This window comes from Canis aureus, chromosome 6, assembly GCF_053574225.1.
Source record: "Canis aureus isolate CA01 chromosome 6, VMU_Caureus_v.1.0, whole genome shotgun sequence".
Lineage (NCBI taxonomy): Eukaryota > Metazoa > Chordata > Mammalia > Carnivora > Canidae > Canis > Canis aureus.
This window is the reverse complement of record NC_135616.1, coordinates 597,620-618,788: the sequence shown is the minus strand read 5'-3', so window position 1 is coordinate 618,788 and position 21,169 is coordinate 597,620. Positions and strand designations below refer to the sequence as shown.

Below are 21,169 nucleotides of genomic sequence, written 5' to 3'. Positions count from 1 at the left end.
GCAATCTTGGGCCAGGCAGGAAGGTGGTGATGGCTCTGCTCTCAGAGAAAAAAGCTCATGTGTGTGTATTTCTACCACCTCTGGAAGGAAGGAGGCCTCCCTTTGGAGCCGATGTTTGGCCGATTCAGGTCGAGTTCCCAGAAGCAGAGCTTGAGGCAGAGATTCAGGTGCTGTGATGCATCCAGGGAGCACTCTTGGGGAGTACTTGTCAGGGAGAGAGGAGGATGTGTCAGGACAAGTCTTTCCTTGGCTCCTTCCATGTGAATTGCAGTGCACGGATAATCTGGTTTGGCAGCCAGGGGCAGGCCTCAAATAACCCTCATTCACCACCGGCTATTCCCACGATGGTGCTGCCGGTATAGCTTCCAAGGCATGCCCTTGACCAAGAGTGAAGGTCTGGAGAACATCACATGCAAAGGCAGCGGGGGAGGAGGTGTCCCAGCCAGAGAAGGGGATCTGGCCAGGGGGCAGCGTTGCATCTACTCCTCTGCCTGTCTACACCCCAGCTGTGAAGACAACCAGATGTGGTTTTGCACCGGACTTAGCAGTAATTTTTATCGTAGTAAGCTTGCATTTTAACAGCGTAGGTATTACGATAGAAATCGGTAGTGCCAGAATCTGTCTTCACTGAAATAAGTATGTGCTTTTTTTTTTTTAAACTGTCACTTTATTCTCAATAGGTCATACAGTCCCATGACTCTAAATGCAAACATACCAAAAGGTATACAGTGACAAGTCTCCTTCCCATGTCTGTCCCCAGGTGGCCTGGCTCCCCTCCTGGTGACACCCTACGTTACCAGGGCTTGGGGTTACTTTCCGAGGACAGTCTATGCACACCGACAACGGCGGGGGGTAGATTTCAAAGCTTTCGTGTGTCTAATGCAATACAGTGAGACAACCGCTGTCGGTGTCTTCCTTCCAAAGCAGATGAGCTCAAATGTGCCTTTTGTTTGGAGAGAGAGAGAGAGCGAGAGAGAGAGAGAGAGAGCAATCCACCCAGTCTGCTCTCAACAGAATGTTCCAAATGCATCCAAACCCGACACTTCCAAACTTTTTAAAGTCACTGTATATACAATCTATGTTGGAATTGCAAATTTTTACTACTTCCTCATTAAGGCAAATCACCGATAAAGAGTTCGAGATGCTGTATTACAGCCCTTGAAAGCCTCAAATATTTAAAATAATGTAAAATTTCACAGAATTCACCACCTAGTCCCAATTATTCCAGCCTCACTGTATTTATTGCCTGATGGCATTTGCATATTGTTCAATGACTCACTGCAACGGGACTCGTTACTCCTGTGTGTTTAGATGCCCTTTAGTGCCAGCACCTTGTAGACTCTTCACCGTGTTTTCCTTTCATGGAGTGACTGCCCGGATTCAGAGGTGCTTTCCCAGCACAGGAGCTGGCTGGTCAGTGATGGAGGACCCTCTCCAGGTCGGGGAGCTCCCTGTTATAGAAGGTGAAAGAATAGCCAGGACACGTGTCTACAAAGTCACACAGGAAGTGTATCCCCTGAGTGCCGGGGGGCGGGGGGCAGGTTGGCTACCCGGGTCCTGTCCTGGCTGAGTGTCCTGTCTCTGGAGCTTCATTATCATTATTGCCTTGATAGGCCCTTTACCTTGTTTGAAATCCAGGCCATCGTGCTCATGCTCTGTGAGCTTATCTTCCCAATTTTGGTTTCCCGGGTGCTGCCTAATGCCTATAAATGGCCAAATAGAGAGCTGACTTTGTAATCTCATAGGCCTGGCGTGTGCGTGTTTTTTCTTGCAAGCAAACTCCCCCCTTTCCCTTCTCCTTCATGTTCATACTCTCTCTGAGGTTGCCAGAAAAATCCTGTAACTTGTGCCTGACCTGTTTCAGCCCCGAGACGGATTTTGGTGGCACCCCCATGAGGCCAGGGGGTGAAAAAAAAAAAAAGAAAAATCTCATTTCCGTCCAAGAAATGGAATCATTATCTTGATTGAAATAGTATCTTCCCTCAACCTGCAACCAGATAAAGCATCAAATTGGTGGGGTTTCCTTATCACTGCACAGTTTGCAGGACGCAGAATAATGGCCTGTCAGCTGCCTCCGGTGGGCGGGTTCTGAGAGGCAGAGCCCACAGCCCTGGGCCTGATCTGGATCATACAGTGTCTGGTGCAGCCTACAATAATTCCGTTAACGACAGCCCTTCTTCTGTTAAAGCGAGCAGGCTGTGCCAAGCCTGGAACAGCGCGAGAGACGCAACCACTGCTGTAACTGTGGGGGAGGTCTTTAATTAGACACCATTTAACCTATAGGGGCAATTGCCCGAGAGACTAAATGCTGTAGATGTTTATCTGTCCTGGAACCTGGTGCCCACGAGGCCTGCGTTTTCCAGGACTGCAGTCAGAGTGCGGGGTATGGGGGTGAGGAGGGCCGGGTCCTAGTTTTGGGTGGACAGCCAGAGGCCAGCAGGCCAATGCCTTTGGGAAGGAAATTGAAAATGCTGTGGGCAGGGAGGCAGGAGGTCTGGGTTCCAGGGGCCACAGTCTGCTCGTTGTTCGGAGAGGGTGACGTGGGGATGCCCGCAGGAGGAGGTGAGGCAGTGTTTGCACAAAGTCCAGAATACCAGCTGTACCCTCACCCCTCTCTGTCCCCCATGCCCTGAGAGGGGAGGCGCTGCTGTGTCCCAGGCCCTTTTGAGGGCTTACCCTGTGGCGGGCCTGTTCTAACCATTTTACATGCATCGATTCACTTAATCCTCACCGCAGTCCTATGCATTAGAAATTCCTATCATGGGTCTTTGGCCAGTGAGAAGGAAAAGAGAGGTTAAGTAACTTGCCTGAGGTCACCCAGCCAGGAAAGGGGTGGAGCTGGGATCTGAAGCCCAGCAGTCTGCCTGGAGCTCTTGCAAACTTAGAGTAGACTGCTTCGGGGCCACATGCTATAGTTCAGACACGTGGGGGCTTTCACCAGACCTTAAACGTTCATCCCGTGATAGGGAGAAGCATCTCTGTAATGTTCCAAAAGGCACAGAGGTGGTTCCTGAGGTGCACGTGGGAGGTTGAATCCTGTTCTGGCCAAGGATCCTGGTCTTGGGCTCCTGGGAGCTCTGACCCTCTCTTCACGTGGGATCCCGCCAAACGGTCCCCAGGGATCTGCGCACTGCAGGGCCCTGAGGCCCCAGGGGAGGCAGGGTTTGCCCCCCATTTCCCTGCCCCTTGTCTAGTTCATCCCCTGACTTCCTGCAGAGCCCTCCGGAGGCTCTTGGCACTGCCCTGTGGGCCAGGACTTCCCCAGAGAAGGAACCAACCCCCGCACCTGCCCCAGGCCTGCTTCATTCCCCTTGCCCCCCAGGCACAACGTAGGTGGAATGGAAGCCCCTGTCTTCAGAATCTTGTTTTCAAGAGGCCTGCCGGCCTGCCAGTGAGCGTACCTGATTACCATGGTAATCACCAGCCGACGGCGTGATTGTGTAATACATTTCCATCAGAAATATGAACAGGTGTGCAGGGGAAATCAACAGTTATCAACAAGCCAGGTCTGGGGTGATTAATAGTGAATTTGGGATTGCTCAGAGAAACAAAAGAAAAGAAAGAAGAAATACCTTCATTTGTGGTCAAGGTCCTTCCTGCCCTGCCTCGCTCCCCCTGGGTCTGCTCACATTCCTCCTCGCCCGTCCTTCTCCTCCTTCCTTTCCAGGGCGTAGCCGGCTGTCAAATACACCTCCTCTAGGACGCCCTCCTTGGGCCACTCAGCCTCTGGGAAGTTTTGCCTCCTCTGACCGGTTGCAGCCCCCCACATGGGGCCCTGTGTAGTCTCCCTCCCTCCCAGCCAGCTGGAAGCCCCCCTCACCCCACCCCACCCCGTCGAGGGACATACCTGGTCTGCTCTGCAGCCGTGGCCACCAGGCATAGAAGCTGCTTAGCCAGCTCCTATCAGCTGGAGGCTCCTCAAGGCGGATGAACCCCTCACCCACACTGAGCTAAGAACCTCATTGTCTTCCTCGGGGTCCAATTAAATCGCCACTGTGACACGCCTGGGTGACTCTAGAGCTCAGGATGCCGAAAGCCAGATTTCTGTGTTCCTGAGGAGAAAACAAAATTTGCTGGCATCCGGGTATCCCTTCCAGGGACCAATGCAGCAGCGACAATCCAGAAGGACAAATGCACCACTTGTGACTCCTATGCCTCCAGGTCACTGAGTCCTCACCTCCTCGACCCTCTTTCCAAACCAGTTGTTCTAGCTCTGGACATGGGAAACCGTGCTCCTGAGACCAGGAGGGGTCCTCCCGCTCCCACCTGCTGCAGGCCCCCCGGGGCTCCTTGGGAGCCAGTGTGAGGCTGGGGGGCTGTCCTGCGCGGGCCTCTTCGTCCCCGTGAAGGGGAGGCCGAGAGGCTTGAGGGAGGAAAGGCCTTCTTCACTCTCGAGGAGGACAATACATCAGAGAAGCCACCAGACCCGCTCCGAGGATGTGAGAGGCATGAGCTAATATTTTGATTTTTTTAATAGAATGAATAATAAAGAGCCCTGAGTGTGTCTTGGAACTAATTTTGAAGAACACGTGCTGCCACATGCTCCTCGAGTTGAATCGGATTCCTAAAGAGTGGATAACAAAAGGTTTAAACCGGGGGAAAAAAAGACATTCCTCCGCCAACTTTTCTCCCTTTTAATTCTCTTCTTTCGATGCTTCTCGGTTAACAGTAACTTTACGAAAAGATGAAATACAGTCAGAGCAGGAGGCGCTGAGCCTCGGGAGGACGCCTGAAGTGGCAGCTCCGGCTTTTGTTCTGCTGCATGAATGGCTCCAAGGTGGGTCCCCTCCCCGGGTGCAGTAAATCCAGGGCCTCACGGGCAAACAGCAAACAACCAGGACAGACGGACAGACAAGGCACCACCTCCCTCCACAGGTGTCTGCCTCCACGCGGTGGGGCCAGGCAGGAAGCAGGTGGTTTGAAGAGAGTTGAGTCCAAAGGCCAGTGCAGGACAGGGAACCCACAGGACCTGGGGCAGTAGCCCAACCCTGGGGCCGAAGGGGCAGGGAGAGAAGGGATGCTGGAAGCAGAGACGGTGAGGGTGCTGTGGAGGGGGCCACCCTGCCTGGGCTGTGCCCTGGGGCGCCCCTGTAGTCAGGGAAACCAGGCATTCAACATCTGCCCTCCCTCCCTCTGTCCTCCCCCTGGGGCCCCTCGCGCTTCCAACAGGAAGGAGCACAGAGGGGAAATGACCTGTGCTGTGGTCCGTAGGGGTCATGGACAGGGTGCATGGACAGGGTGGAGAGTGGGTCTGAGGGGGCCAGTGGACACAGTGTGGCACGATGACTCTTCTCCAAATGACAGAACAGGGGCAGAGAGGGAGCCCAGCATCCTTCTCAGGACAGGCCTGGGTAAAGGCCAATTTTAGGGTCTCCAAGAAAGTCCCCGTCCAACGAAACGTGCCTCCTCCCCAGCCTATTCTCCAAGGGTCACTGTTCTTCCTACCAGAACAATACTGTCACAAAGAGTTCCCCTTCGAGAGGAGAGATGGGCCATACTGAAATGCCACATCCGATCCTACAGTAAGAGAAGGAGCTGAAGGTGGGGCAGGGTGGGGGTTTGGTGGGGTGACAGCTGGGGCAACCCTAGCAAGACGCCTGGGAGTCTCTAGGAGTGGGTCTTGTAGGACGTTCCAGCCCGAGGGTAGACGAGGAAAGTGGGTGTCAAGCCGAGAGCACCGGGCAGCAAGCTCCCAAGGCCCAAGCACGACGGGGGGGGGGCCATCCGCCTACAGAGGAGTTTTTGCAGGTGGCTGCCAGCCTGAGGCCACCCCGAGACCGCTTGCTCGTCCTGGGGTCACAGTCCTGCTGGAGACCGCCGTGGGCCTGGGAGCCAGGCCTGCACCCTGCGGGGGTTCCTGCTGATGAGAAACGAGACCCGTGAAGCTGTAGCTCACATTGACTGGCCACAGAGCTGATAAGCACTTGCCGGTGTCGTGTCATGTGTGTCCAACGGTCCACGAGGTGGGCATCGCCCTACAGCGGAGGAGCAGAGGCAGGGAGGAAAGTCACTGGCCCAAGGCCACATCTCCCAGATGGCTTGATTTTCTGCACTGCCTCCCAGCCTGGCTGCCTGCCAGAAGTCCCCTGGACAAGCAGAGAAGGTACAGAGGGGCCTCCTCTGTACCTGTGGAGAAGTGAATGTCATTCGAAAGTTGGAACGTGCATTTAAAATCATTTTATTTGGAAATGATTTCAAATGATGGAAAAACTACAAAAATGAAAATAGTACAAAGATGACCTTTATTTCCTTGTATCCTAGTTACATCTGTTGTTAAGGTTTTACCCCACTTCCTCTGTCATGCGTGCTCTATCATGCATACGCACGCGTGCACACACGTGCACATAGGCATTTTGTCTGAACCATTGGAGGGTAAGTTACCCCTAAATACTCCGGTATGTGTCTGGTTGATCAGTAAATGTAACACAACTACACACATGGGTCTGATTTACCAGTATACCATTTGTATTCCAGTTTTGTCAGTGAGCCTCCGAGAGCACCTTACCCTCCAGGAGCAGATCCCAGCTAGGGGCCAGGGGGTTGCATTTAGTTGCTGTGCCTCTTTGGCTTCCTTTAATTGGGAACATTTTCACAACCTTTCTTTGTTGTTTACGACCTTGACATTTTTGAAGAACACAATCCCCCCTTCTTATTTTCAATAAAATATTCCCGATTTGGGGCTTGTCCAATGCTTCCTGGTGGTGAGATCCAGGTTACACGGTCTTGGCCAGAATCCTGCCTCAGCAGTCTTGGGTTTTTGGGTTTATTCTCATGCGATCTCACACTGGTGAGCCCTCCCGGTCCTCTTTGGTCCTCACTGGTGATGTAAATTTTAATCTCCAGGTCAAAGTATTATCTATTTCTCTCCTACGTGGTAATTGTCTTTGTTCTTCCTTGAGACTAGTGTGTGGTCTATGGAGAGACCCTTTGAAACCCGGCGTATACCCTGTTCCGCATCAGCTTTCCGCAGGGCTAGTATCTGTTGATGTCTCTTGCCTGATCCAGTCCTTACCAGGATGGCTGCAAAGTGATGCTTTCCTGGCTCCAGTGCTCCCTCCGTATTTATGAGTTGGCCCTTGGCATGCTGCAGTAGCACTGTATACGGAGGCGGTATACGTTTACCATTAATAAGCAGTAAGATGTATTTGTCTGTTATCTGTGTGGACTGATGAGTTCCCGTTTTTCTGATAGTTTATTATTTCTCACTGTGCTCAATTATATTTTGGTACATAAATTGGCCCAGACTTGACGGGTAGGAGCCTCTACAAGCTGACTCTCGTGATATTTGTAAATTCCGCCATCCCTGTTGCGGAGCACTTTCTTTACTTTCTGGAATGAAAAGAGGTTCCAGGCTCATCATGTACCTGCCATGAATGAGCCCTGCAACCAGTCCTTTCTCTGAAATGCCTGGTTCCTTTCAGTGGGGAGTGGTATTAGAGACCAAAATCTGGGCTCTAAGAGTACCCACTACTGCTGGGTGTCTTTGCCTCTTTGCCCTTTCAGGGGGTGGAGCTAGGAAATACGTGCATGTGTGTACACATTATCTTTCGTATGTGCATGTACACGGATATATACACACGCACATAAACGTGCATATGCGCTCACATGTTCGTATGTTACAAGTCACAGTCCCTGTTAGTACCTCCAGTTCCAATCCACCTCTGCAGGGCTGCTGCTTGTGTCTCCCCCCGTTCCATATTCATATGTCCTTTCCCCACAGTGAAAACCTCAAAGCTGTCAACACATTCAGTTGTTTGCTTCATCCTATGTTACATCAAGAGTAACGTCAAGATGGCTTCACGGCTGCAATAAACAAACCTTGCCTCCCACCTCCATCTCTGCTGCGTTCTTAAATAGCTCCAAGGAGTCCTTTCTTTCTTTCCTTGGCCTTGGTGGGCTAAGAGTGCTTATTAGAAATACAGTCAGGTTTGTTTTTTCCACTTTGTTTTCAGTTTTAGGGATTTTCCCCCCCTCCCCTTCTTATTGGTTTAAATTTTCTTAAATGGGTAGAATGTTAACATCCTCTCAAAAGCCAGAACTACACAAAAAGCTGTACTATGAGATGCGTCACTCTCTCCTGCATTCCCACAGCCCCATTCTCCCCTGCAGGGAACCAACTTAATTCTTTTATGCTTACACTTCTATTGCTTTCTGTAGAGGTAAACACGTTTTTATGTACGTCTTTTAATTTTCCTTTCTTTTTATACACAAAAGATACCCTATCATATATGCTTTTTTTTAATGCTTTGCTTTATGTGTTCAACATCATTTTCTGTAAGACACTCCACGCCAGTTCATAGAGGTCCTTTCACATTCTTTTTTATAGCTACACGGTACTCCCCATGTGTGCACACCATCATTTGTGCCACCACTATCCCCAGGATGACAGTTGAGGTGGTTTCCTGTAGTTTACAATTCCAAATAATGCTGCAGCACTCAGGCATGTGTGTTTCGGATGCTTGGGAGTGTATCCTCAGGGTCAATGTCTAGGAGTGAGCTTCCTGGCTTGAAGCCTTAATATGTACGGAGTTTTGTTAGGTGTTTCCAGAAAGCCCTCCATGGGGTTGTACTGGTGTGCTTTCCACCCCGTTTTCTCATGACCTTGGGACAGAAGGTGGTGTCAAATTTTGGAATTTTTTGCCAATCTCATGAGTATGAAATGGTACCTTAGTGTCGGTAGTTTGGATTTGCATTTCTCTTATTATGAGTGCAGTTGAATATTTTTTCTGTGCTTAAGGATAACTTTTATATTCCTTTTGTGAATTGCCCATAATTTGCTCATTTGCCCACTTTCAAGCTGGGTTTTTGGTTCTTTGTCTCTCAATGTTTAAGACCACATACACACACACACACACACACACACACACACACATACACTAGCGATCTTATTTCTTTACCTATGATAGATGTGGCAAATATTTCCTCCCAGTTCGTTATTTAACTTTGACTTTACTTACGGTGTATGCCACAGAAATTATTTTTATTTTTATGTAGTCGATTCCTCAGTCTTTTCTTTGGTTGCCTCTGGGTTGTCAGTCACAGATAGAAAAGCCTTTTTGTACATTGAGGTGATCGAAGAATTCACCCACGTGGAAACACAATTTTAATGGCTATATACTATTTCATTGGAAAGAAAAATCACTGTTGTTTATAGATGCTAAGAGGCGAATTGGGATGGCAGGCAAATGCAGCAGAGGGCAGAGGAGGAGGGACGGGAGCATGTTGCAAGGGCGGGGGTGTGAAAGCCTGGCTCCCAGGTGGTTTCGGGATGAACAGAAGAAATGGGTCTCTGCCCCTCAGCCACAGAGGCTCAGGCAGGGAATCAGCCCCCCTGGGAGGACTATGGGAACTTCAAAGGAGAGGCGGGGAGGGATATAGGGGCAGGGCAAGGGTAGGGCAGAGCTTCGGGAGTCCTCACCCTCAGGCTGTGTCAGTGCGTAAGCGCCTCCTGAATGTTGCTGCTTGGGCACCTCACTGGCTTCCCCCAGGTCTTGGCTCTTCTCTGGGGAAAAGTGGGACCTGAACAGGGCCTGAGATGAAATGAAGGGTGCATGTGTGTGTAGACCGGGGAGTGGCGAGGCGTTGGGAAAAAGAGGGGTGAGATTTCATTCTGGAGGGGGTGGGAAACCACTTCAGGACTTGAAGCCATTTAATAAATCCTGTCAAGTTGGGGAAAATGGGGTCGGTGACTGTCTCTTCCCAGAGCCACTGTCAGGATTAAATGAGGTAATCAACGCAGATATTTTCCTTGGGCAGAGGGCCTGGCGTGGAGTGGAAGCTCGGCGAACGTGAGGCTCTTGTACTTGCGGGTGTTTGTTGGGGGTGGGGGTTCTACTGATTCTCCTCATCGGGTTTCAAGTCTAGTGCCCTCGATGCAGTGGGACACCAGTGGGACTGTTCAAATCATGGTGCCAGAGCAGGAAGTCTAATAATCAAACCTTGAAGTAAACCATCTGTCCGCTCTCTGGTTGAAGAGGAAGATGGCTCCAAGGTATCCATGTTATAGAAATGGAAACTGAGGCCCAGGGAGGGTCACACAGCATGTTGATGGCTTACAGGAGGTCCCTGCTGTCCCCCAGGAGTCCTCCCAGAAGAGACGTGGGCTCTCAGGCCCTCCCAGCGCATGGCCCTGCGGAAACGTGTGCCGTGGGCCTCCCACAGAAGCTTCCCAATAGCTCTGGGTGGCCCGCTTCCTCCCGGGCCGGGCTCCCCTGGAAGGGAGGAAACCCCCAGCCAGGAGGAGGCAGCAGCCGGGTGAGGTGCCACCACAGGACCCCAGGCCTCCGTTGCCCTGCTCCTCCCGCATCAGCTGCAGCCCGACAGGCACGTCCCCCCCCTTCCCCGCCGTGACCCCGCGAGGCCAACCAACCAAGTGTGTGGAAAACTAATAAGTCTGTGGCCCTGTGGCTGGAACCCGTCCTTCAGAGCTCGCTTATCTGCCTCTCCCCGGACTCCTGATGATTGAGGCCAGGAGGTTGCCGGAATCTCTCGGACCACATTTAGGAGGCCAGGCATGGACACCGGCTCTCTACCCCTCCTCTGGCAGAGAGACCCCAGGGTCCCTGAGCAGAGCGCCTCCTCCCCCAGGGCCCGCAGGTGGCTGCCCTGAGATTTAAGACGTGCTGGGAAGCCCCCACTCAGACCTATCTTCCCACTGGAGGGCTGCTGAAAATACTTCTTGCAGCTTCTTCAGCCGCTGCCCATCGCTCCAAGCCTGTCCGGCCTTGGCGCCCAAGCCCATGCCACGTGTCCCCAGATACCCTTCTCAGTCCTTCAGAATGAAGAAGAGTTCCATCCCCCACCCCCACCACACCCCCAGCCGGCACAAGGAGGTCTCAGCTTCCTGGGCAGGCCTTGCCATGTCGGCCCTTCATCCAGGTGGCTGAGAGCAAGACTGCCTGTCCCTTTCCGTGAGAACGACCTGAGAGCTGGAGCTACTTCTCCTTCAGCTCTGACTCCTCCCCAAAGGCTGAGCCACCGTGTCTCAGACAGTGGGTGCTCAGTGTTGAGCTGCTGAAATGCAAGTGGAAAGACCGCAGTGTTCAGGAGCCGGAAGTATGCTTGAACTCTGGCCAGGCACTTGCTGAGTGTCCTGCGGAAGCCCCTTCAGCTCTCTGGGCCTCTATTTTCCCGTGTATTAAATGGAATGATCATATCTGCTGTGCAAAGCTATGGCACCAATAAAGTCGGCTGCGTGCCCAGCCTGGTGCCCCGTAGGCCCACGTCCATTCATTCAGACACTTACTATGTGCCTTCTTTGTGCCAGGCCGCGGGGCAGCCAGAGGGCAATGAGCTAAGGCCCGAGTACAATTCTGCACGCTGACATTGGGCGCCCACTCTGCCCGGGTCATGCTGGGGCTGGTGCCGGGCTGATGGGTGCAGCATCCCTACCCTCAAGGTGCCCGTGGTCTTTCCCATCATGGAGACTGTGGGTTTTCCAGATCCTTTCCAACCATGCAGTTACTGAGATCAGCCCCCAGAATTTCGTGACGGGTGATTTCCAGAATATACCTCACTGAGTTGAGGCCCTGGCTTAGGTATGCGAATTGAGGGCCAAGAGGGAGGGAGGATTCTTTTTTTTTTTTTTTTTTTTAAGATTTTTATTTATTTTAGAGAGAAAGGGAGAGAGAGCACAAGCCAGGGGAGCAGCAGAGGGAGAGGGAGAAGCAGGCTCCCATGGAGCAGGGAACCTGGTGTGCGGCTTGATCCCAGGACCCTGGGACCATGGCCTGAGCCAATGGCAGACGCCTCACCGACTGAGCCCCCAGGTGCCCCCGGGAGGGGGAATTCAAGGAACAGGGCTGGCTTCCTGATCTCAGAGAGCTCTCTCTGTGTCACACCCATTGCTCTCCAGAAGGTGTTGAGATGGCCAAAGCAGGCCTCAGTCCCTGCTGTGGGGAAACTAGATGTGGGTCAGCCAAGGGAAGGGGCTGGGAGACTGCTTTGTCGTGCTTTAAGAGTCAGGCCTGGGAGCATTGCAGGCCGGGAGTCTGCAGGCACGGGGCGGGGGGTGGGGGGGAGAGCAAGTGAGGCTCTAAGCCGTCTTGTGCCAGGGCGGTTGGACCTGACAGCCCCAGGTTCTAGTGCCCCACTCCCAGTTGGGTGGCTGACAAGTGCCAGTTGAGTGTGGGCTGTGTGCAGAGCCCGGGATACACTCCCTGTGGAGTCAGGAAGTGAAGGGTTCCTGCCTCAGGCAGCAGACCATCTTTGGGTGGGAAAGCACCACACTCCCATGACATGGTGGCAGGGGGGCAACCACAAGCCCCTGTGGCCACACAAAAGTGTGACTCCCATCATCTGTCATGTGTGTGGAGAGGATGGGCCTGGAAGATGGGGTGACCCCAGGGAGGGTGGGCTAACCTAGGAAGGCTCTGGGGCAGGCACCTGGGTGCCCAGACCTCATAGGCTTTCCCAGGTTCTCACTTCCTTTGCTGAGGGGTTCATGGGTCTCCTCCTCCTCCTCCTCCTCCTCCTCCTCCTGGCCATCTCTGGATGTCTGAGAACCAGCAGGAGTGCCAGCCCCTCCCCCAATCCAACAGCCAAGCCACACAAACCCGAATATATACGAAAATGCTCATCTTTGGAGCTGTCCCTGGTTTGGTGTGCTCTCCCAGGGGCAACACTTCTCTTTGTTCTGGATGTCTCTCCCCCTTCTCCCAACCCAACATTTCTTGGGGTGGGGGGTTGGACCTTGGGACCCCAGCTCTCTTCTCAGCCTACCTGTCCGTCTCTGGAGAGGCTGCCAGGCACACCGGGAGCTGTGGTGAATGGGTCCCCGTCCATCAGGTGCCCCCTGAGCAAGAGGAAGGAAGATGCTGGTTAGCCAGAGTAGGAGGGGGTGCTGCTGCGGCACAGACCTGGCAAAGGCAACGCGTCGGACCACTCCTCGCTGGTGGCAGTTAGGCAGTGAGGAGCGCCGTCGGGTGTGTGCAGATGGTGGGAACACCCTTGATCACTGGCCTGAGCACTCACAGGTGTTGCTGGGGGAAGGCCGCCTTTGGGATGAGCACAGTTCACATGGGGCTTTTGGTGAAAAGCTAATAGAATGACATATTAATTGCATATCTGACAAGTTAAGAGAAATAAGGGGTGGAGGGAGGAGATGGGGTCAGGGAAACACAGAACCCTTCCCCATGCTCCCCCGTAACGGGGAGAGTGGGCAATTTATCTCCCACCACAGGACATTTCTGAGACCAAAGATGGCCATTATTATAAGGGAAAGCAAGTGTAGAATGAGACTTTCTCAGTAAACAGGAGACTTTGGGAGCCGGTATAATTGGCTGTCGGTTGTCCTGTTCATTTTGCCCGTGAGCAAAAACAAAGAAGGCTTCACAGCCCTCTAGGTAGTTAATGGGCTGTGTGGCCCTTAGGATATCACCTCACCCTCTGACTCCTGGTTTCTCTCCCATAAGTTTCATTCATTCATCCTGCAGGCATTATTTTGTGCCTTTCACGTACAAGGCAACGGGCCAAGGGCTGGAAAGTCAAAAGTGAAATCACATGGTCTCATCTGGGGACCTGGAACGGTTAAGGAACAGTCGGGGGAGGCTGCCTCTGACATATGTCCAATTGAGTGGCACAGATAACGGTAAGGAAAGAGCAAGGTGGGGAGCATGTGCCCATTTTATGGAAGAGGAGCCTGAGGCTGGGATGGCATCACATGCCCAACAGCACACAGCCAGGGAGTGCAGAACGGAGGTGCAAAGCCTACGCCGCCTGGCTATAGCGTCTGTGCTCCTTCCTTACCCCTCACCTTCCTCTTCTCCACGCCCCACTGGTTCCTCCTCCTCAGCCCCATCCAACCATCTGGCCACAGCTCTCATGGTGCAGACATTCGCCCCCTGCCCCAAGGAGACAGGTCAGGAGCCCCGCAGCAGGTCCCGAGGTGGCTGCGGGTCTTGGCCAGAGCACATCCCTTCCAGCCTTCCGAGCAGAGCGGGTGGCGGACAACAGCGCGCTCAGCCCCCGGGGACTGCTCAGGGGAGCGGGAAGGTCTGCGAAGCCCTGGGCAATGCTGGATGCAAAGGATGGGAGACCAATGGTACATTCTCTGTGCAAAGCCCACCGAAGCAGTGACCGGACCCCAGGGAGCCGGACCTGCCCGAGGTCTCACTGGCATGTGCCTGCATCTCACACCGGTACTTTGTAGCCTGGGTCCTTCCGCTAAGGCATTGCCCCCCTCACCTCTCCATGGGCGCCTACCCTTGGTTTTAATGTTTCAAAAGCAATTATTAGTGAGATTGAGCGGTGTGAGCGGTAGTAGTGGGCATTTCTACTTGGTGCTTTTCCTTACCGATTTCCGAGAACTCCTTAGACCATCGGATTAAAGGTAGGTCTGTCGTGCACAAGTACCTCCTCCCACCCAGGTGACTTTCACCTCGGACTGTGGTGTCTTTAGGGCCTGAAGGTTTCTGACTTAGTCGAGTCGTCCCTTATGGTTTATGGGTTTTGCAGCACGTGGAGGGAAACCTGCGCGTTGACCGTGTACTTGTCAAAAACACAGATTTGCCAGAGCATCAAGGATCCAAAAGCTTTGGTACAGATATCCAGGAACGCTCTTGCAGCAAGCAAATATTTCCCAAGGGCCTCTCTGCCGGGAGGCCCAGGATCACTGTGGACCCGCCCAGCCCTCGTCCTAGACATCTCGCCCAGCACCCCAGATTTTGTGCCGGGCTCTGCCCTTTGCTCTCCTTTGCTTGGCTGATAAGCTCAGCGAATCAAATATTTGACTGTGCCCTCAGAGTATGTTTTCCTGGTCACCAAGGCCAAATCCGGGCACAGGGACTTGTTTTTCCTTTTGGTCACCCTGTCCTCCTCCCCTGTCCCTTCCCCGTGCTCCGAAAGGCATCTGAAGATTCTACTGAAGCTGTTTTATGGGGGCGGGCACCATTATCTGTTGCTGCTTTCATGGCAAACTTTTCACAGAGCCAAGTACAGAAAATTATCTTTTCAAACATACCCTTTGATGTAATTTTATAAGATCTGCGGTAATTGCCCTAGAATCAGCTCAGAGGAACCTTGAAATCCAGTAGCTGCTGTGTTATAAAAGAAGCAAGAAGCCTGGGCAACCAGAAAAGCACTATTAATCCTGTTGGGGCTCATCCTTACTAATTCATTGTTTCTGGAAAGCGGGGGAGAAAGATTGCTTTGAAAAGTTTCTTGGAAGGACCCAGAATCTATTTGCTAGCGTGCGTGTGCACACGCACACCCACCTGCGGCACTACAGGGATCTGCATTTAACATTTCAAGTGGGTAACTCAAGCATTAGGTCTGTGCTGGGTTGGTGACTTTGGTGTCCCCATGTCATAGTGCCACATGCTTTCAGGGTCCTTTTTTTTTTTTTTTTTTTTTATTTGCTGGGCTGAGTCACAGTCAACTGCAAAGAGGCAAACATGGAGGCCCCAGTAAGGGAGCAGCTGGCAGGGAGAAGGAGCTGGGCCAAAGGCTCAGAATAGCTGGTTCTGGCGCCAAAGGGTGAAAAGGGCAGGGGAAATGGGTAGGCTGGGACCCGTGGGAGGGGCAGCCCGGACAGGGAGAGGAAGCGAGGGTGGGTGTGTGGCTGTGGCCTGGGGATCGCTTGTCCCTGAGACGTTTTCAAAGTGGAGATTCAGGAGTGGGCGAGAGGCCTGTGAGGGTGGAGGAACGGTCTGGACTTTGCCTCTGGCCAAGGAGGGACTGGACACAGGGCTACGTCCGGATAGCCATCGTGCAGAGGGCAGACGCAGGCGGCTCTGGGGGATGGGTGGATTGGGCTTCAGCGGGCCAGGGACAGGCAGGGTTGAGCAGAGATCAGGGCTGGGCTCAGCTGAGGGCTTCCAGCTGAGGACGGGGAAGAGGCTGCCTGGGGCACGGGGACAGAGCGTCGGGAGCCTCCCTCCTGCTCAGTGTACAGGAGGTGCCCACTCGGTGTGCCAGGGGCCTCACTGGCTGCATCCCAAAGGGCTTGTTCCTGGTGGACAGCAGTCTCCAGGGCCACATCAGCAAAACCATCACCTAGTATTTATTGAGCACCTACTGCATACTGCGTGCTGGACAAGGCTCTGTGCAGAAGTCAAGAGATGTCTAATAAGCAAACATAGCGAGTACTAAAAAATTGGAGCCCTTGGCAGCCTCTCCCAGCTAGAATCCCAGAATCTGAGGAACTGGAGGAGATCTTTCAGAGATCAGTAGGTTGGGTCACCCCCAGGGCTTGGATTGCACACTGCCATCCTTGCCAACTGCTGAGTGAACCCTGAAGGCGCCGGCAGCTCGTCACCCCCAGGGCTCCTGCTTTCACCTTGGGGCCACACTGACCAGTAGAAGGAACATGGAGGGCAGGAGAGCACCAGTCAGGGGCTCCAGGCCCAGGTCCTTCACCTCTGGGCCCTGGGTCTTGGAGAGCCCCTCGGTGCCTCAGCCTCCTGGTCTTTGCCCCCCGAGCCGGCCACACAGCCCCAGCCCACCTGCCTTGCGGAGCTGCGGTAACAGCACCTCGCCCTCCAGGCGGGGATCAGCTGTTCACAGAGGGCTTTACCTGCCCTGAGCCATGGTGAGGAGCCCTGGACTTAAATGAGCATGGGGATGCGTCTTTAGCCTCCACTCTGTTTCCAACTTGCTCCATCAGCACAGAGCCCTGCGGGGAAGCCTTGGTTGAGCCGCTGGTTTGCACTTTGTAGGTGAGCTAACCCAGGCTCAGAATGGTTAAGTGACACGTCCAAGGACACGCACATCCAGCTTGTGACGGTGGGCTGTCTCCTGGCACTCCAGACCCGTGTGCCTCCCACCCCACAACTCTGTGCTCTCAAGGGAGATCAAGAGACGATAGCAATCATAGGATCCGCCAACTGTGCGGGTTCACTTACTGCAGCGCCGCTGCGTCAAGCTCCTCCCCCAGAACAGCTTGGGAAAACAGCACAGCGGCCCTCATCAAGGGCCTGCCCCGTGCCAGGCCCATGACCTACCATGTGCTCACCGGCCCGGCCCAGAAGCACCCTCTGAAGCACGTAGGCAGTGCATCTTGCTGCCCAAGAGAATCACTAATGTGGCTCCCAGAAAGCAAGGAATGCCCTGGAAGTGGTCTGTTCCGTTTTCTAAAAGCAACACATGTTTTTCATCGTTCTCCATAATCATCTCTAATTTTTAATGTATGAGGGATTCTTTTTGCCCAGATAGTTGAATAAAACTGAGCATCAGAAAGATCAGCCACATCCTATCCTGTTTCTTCGCATCACTTCTGCTGTTCACCCCCACTCTCAAGTCACACACTGGGGTCCTCCTCATCTTCATGACAATGCCACCCCCTGGGTATTTTCATGTCCCTTTAACAGATGAAGATCTGAGGCCCAGAGAGGTCAAGCAGGGTGCCCTGAAACACTGCGCTGCCACTGCCCTCCTGCCACGTGGTAGATCTGTGAAAGAGACCTAGTGGTGCGAGCTGGGGAGGAAGGCTTCCTGAAGGAGCGGGGGACCTGAGCGAGCTGGCGGGGGGAGCCCTGGCACACAGAACACACAGGGCTGCCCCAGTGACCTCAGGGGAGGAGGAGGTCCTGACTGGTACCACAGATGGCAGGAAGAGAGGGGGAGATTGCCGCAGAGTGTCTGGGCTCAGAATGGGGGCAGGGGGGCGCTGAACCTTGGTCGGGCCACCCTGTTTCTCGTCGGGGGTGCAATGCCCAATGCACTCCCTTCACGGCCACCTGAGACAACACAGCACCCAGGTTCCAGAGGCATCGGAGTCTCCTCTTCCCCTCCTCTCCCTGCTAGATGGGGATTCCTCTTTCTTTCCCCGCTTAGATGCTGCTTCAGTGGCCCTCTGGGGGAGGCCCATCCACCTTCAGGAGCCAGGGGCACCTAGCCTCCCCAGGACTGGCCCTCCCCATAGGGACACCCCCAGTCCCCGTGCCGGAATTCACACCTCCACCCTATCCCTGTATCTTGTGAGGGAGGCAGGCCTTTGTGGCCAGTGAGAAACTGAGAACCTGAAGAGTTGAAGAGTCTGGCTTCCTATTTCAGAGAACTGGCTTTGCAGACCAAGGACAAATGTTGTATGATTCCACTTGAGTGCAGTACCTAGAACGGACAAATCCACAGAGACAGAAAGGAGATTCAAGTTTACCAGGGGTGGAGGGAGGAGGCAATAATTGGGAAGTGATTGCTTAGTGGTTACCAGTTTTGTTCGGGGTGCTGAAAACGTTTTTGAAATCATGGTGATGGTTGCACAGGGCCACGAATACAATTAATGCCACTGAATTGTGCACTCAAATGGTTAAAATGGCAACTTTGAACATATATATATATATTTTTTAAGATTTTATTTATTCGAGAGAGAGAAAGAGCACACAAGTTGGGGGGGGAGCAGAGGGAGAGGGAGACTCCCCACTGAGCAGGGAGCCTGATGTGGGACTTGACCCCAGGACCCTGGGATCGTGACCTGAGCTGAAGGCAGACGCTTAACCAACTGAGCCCCCCAGATGCCCTGATCTTATATATTTTGTACCACTCAATTTTTTAAAGTCATTCTCAGGTAAAGAAGTAATCAAAGAACATCAGTCAAAAAACAATGTGCAGGAAATGTATCAAGCAGGTGTGCCAGAAACCCAGCTCTGAATCCAGGCCCCACAGGTATTAGCTTTGTGGCCTGGGCAAGCTGCTCAGCTCCCTCTACCCGTGTTTCCTCATCTGTAACGTGAGGTTATGGTGAGGCTTCTGTGGACTGGTGTGCATGCAGCTGGAACAGAGCAGCAGAAGCTCTGTGATGGGCGGCTGTCATGGTGATGGTGACGGTGTTCGTCACTACTGTGAAGCAGCTTGAACTCTCGGAGTTTGGGGGGTGGGGGTTGGGCTGGCCGCTGTCTGGGGCTCTGTGGGGAGGTTAATCTTGAGGGTAGGGAGAGGGGTGGGTAAGCCGGGGAGGACAACTGGGGAGCCAGTCTAGGAAGCTCATGTGCATGGGTCGAGTGGCAGGTTCTGTCTCCTGAGGCATCCCCAGCAGGTGGGGCAAGTACCAGAGCAGGTCTCCAAATGGTGTGGGGTTTGATCCTAGAAGGGCCAGGTCCCCTCCTTCCACTCTGGTTTGCTACCCGAATATGCACAAGGCCATAGAAAGTGGGTGATGCTCCAGGGCTACTCATGCGCATCCCTGAACACTCATTGTCTTCTTGCAAGAGTAGCCTACCTTGGAGTGTGAGCCCCCAAGACACGAGGAACTGGAATGATCGGTAACTGTTTGCTCTGGGTAGAGCCATTCAGGCCAATAGGACACGGGGTGCTCTCTGCTCTGAATTGCTGTGTGAACTTCACCTTGTTGGTGTGCAGCTGCCCTCCTCTGTGAAATGAAGTGTCTATGTGTCCTTTCCACCAGGAATGCTGGTGCATTTTGTGACCTTACTTGTCTGTCTTCAAACAGAAAAAGGGGCTGCCATAACTTGATCAGCAGCAGGATTGATAGAATCGTTTTGGTTTAAGATTTACTAAGGAATGATACGGCTTGGCTCCCTATACCAGCTGGATGACTTGGGGCAAGTTGCCTAAATTTTCTGTGCCTCCGTTTCTTCATCTAAGGACAGCAACAGTCCCTATTTGAGGGCTCGGGGGGGTGGGGGGTGGGAAGGGAGGTGATGAGGGAGATGGTGAGGAATCAATGAGCTAATATGTGTAAAGTTATTAGAATAGTGCCCAGCCCGTAGAAGGGGTTTAGTAAACATCTGGAGCTGCTTGCATGTGAAGAGCACTGTGCGAGCTTCCCGAGCAATCCAGGGAAGCCAGAGGCCCAGTCTCTGAATTCTAGGGGCACGTTGGCCTTTGCTTAGTGACGCAAGATAGTCTCCCGTGATACAATACAACGAGAAAGTGCATCATCCAAGTGCATGAGTGTAAGTGCTGGAGGGGTTCTGGGCAGGTCAGGAAACGAGGAGGGCCAGGAGAGCATTTGGCCCAGGTCATGGGTAGGCAGAGAACGAGAAAAGGGAATTCTACCTGAGGGTGGATGTGGCCGTGTGTGCACATGTGTGTTTGGAGGTCTGTGTGTGTTTGCTAAGAGAGCATGGACAGTGGCTTACCCCGGAACGGGGAGCCTGGGCCTGGGGACCCTGAGGCAGAACGAGGATCTGTGTCACAGCCACACACACCTCTCATGCCTGAGGCTGTGAGCGGGAATATGCCTGCACCGAGCACAGGAGCAAGCCCTTGTGCATAACCCAGGGTGTGATTAATTTAATTATTTCAAAAGCCCCTTTGGTATTTCATGAGGGTCATGCCCCAGCTGTGGGCTGGACTACAACGGCAGCAGGTTTCAATAAAATCAATTAATTTAATTTGATTTGGTTTTATGTACTTGGAGCTGGTGCCTCTTGAACTCGGTATGAAAATTATTGCAGAATAAAAATGCATATTAGTACTCAAGCCCAGTGTCCTTGGACTCTCTTCAGGGAGCCTGCAGAACTGATCACAAAAGCAAATGCCCCCTGGCCTGGCAGGAGCCGCTGCCCACTGCTCCCGCGCTCACCCCCACCGGCCTTGGACAGTGTTTATGGGGGTGAGGTGTCCGTCTGTATGGCTCCCTCTCTTCCAGAAGTGCTTTCTTACCTGGCAGTGAAGTGAATGCACTTCCATTTTGCTCTCATGAACGGAGCTCAGAGGGGTTTGGAGTGGCCTCGGTCTCCAGCTCCTGGACTGCCGTTGTTAGCTGAATGAAATGGGGACCCTCTGCTGCCGTAGCTGACACCTCGACCGTGCCCCCTGAGGAGACACATGGACCTGTGCAAGCCCCTTCACTTCTCCGTGCTTCTGTCTCCCGTCCACGAGTCGGAGGGCTGGGTGCCCGCTTGCGAGGCTCCTTGCAGCTCAGGGTCCTGACCTGCAGGACAGCTGCGTGCCCTGGACAGCCCTGCCTCCTTCCTGCTCCCCCACAGAGGGCCCGGAGCCAGCTCCCTGAATGGCCCACGGACCGCACCCTGCCTGCACCTCCCAGCAGGAGCGGCTTCTCCCCCACATTCCTGCAGGTCAGAGCAAGTACTGCTTTCAAGAAGGGTGGAGGGTTACGGCTCAGGGGCCACCCTGTCATTTTACAGATGAGGGAACCCGTGTCCGGAGTCACACAGCCAGAGCCGTGGGCATGGACGATTTCAGCCACATTCACCGTCATTATAAAGGGTGGGGATTTTGCTCAGGCTGCGTTTTCCAACCGTTCCTT

General features: G+C 53.4%; 1 protein-coding gene and 1 long non-coding RNA gene across 9 annotated transcripts in view; one reads left to right on the top strand and one right to left on the bottom strand.

The window, feature by feature from the left end:
* Positions 1 to 21,169, top strand: part of LOC144315368 (zinc finger and BTB domain-containing protein 7C) — a 337,017-nt gene that overhangs the window by 191,318 nt on the left and 124,530 nt on the right. The gene's annotated exons all lie outside the window — the stretch shown is intronic.
* Positions 512 to 20,951, bottom strand: LOC144315369 (uncharacterized). Of its 2 annotated transcripts, XR_013381054.1 has the most exons (4): positions 20,563 to 20,951; positions 12,721 to 12,793; positions 3,848 to 4,052; positions 512 to 3,678 (listed from the first exon to the last, which is right to left on the bottom strand). It is a non-coding gene; the product is annotated as an uncharacterized LOC144315369 (long non-coding RNA). The 2 variants fall into 2 exon arrangements; XR_013381055.1 differs by lacking the exons at positions 512 to 3,678; positions 3,848 to 4,052 and adding an exon at positions 8,962 to 9,530 and having other exon boundaries at positions 20,563 to 20,947.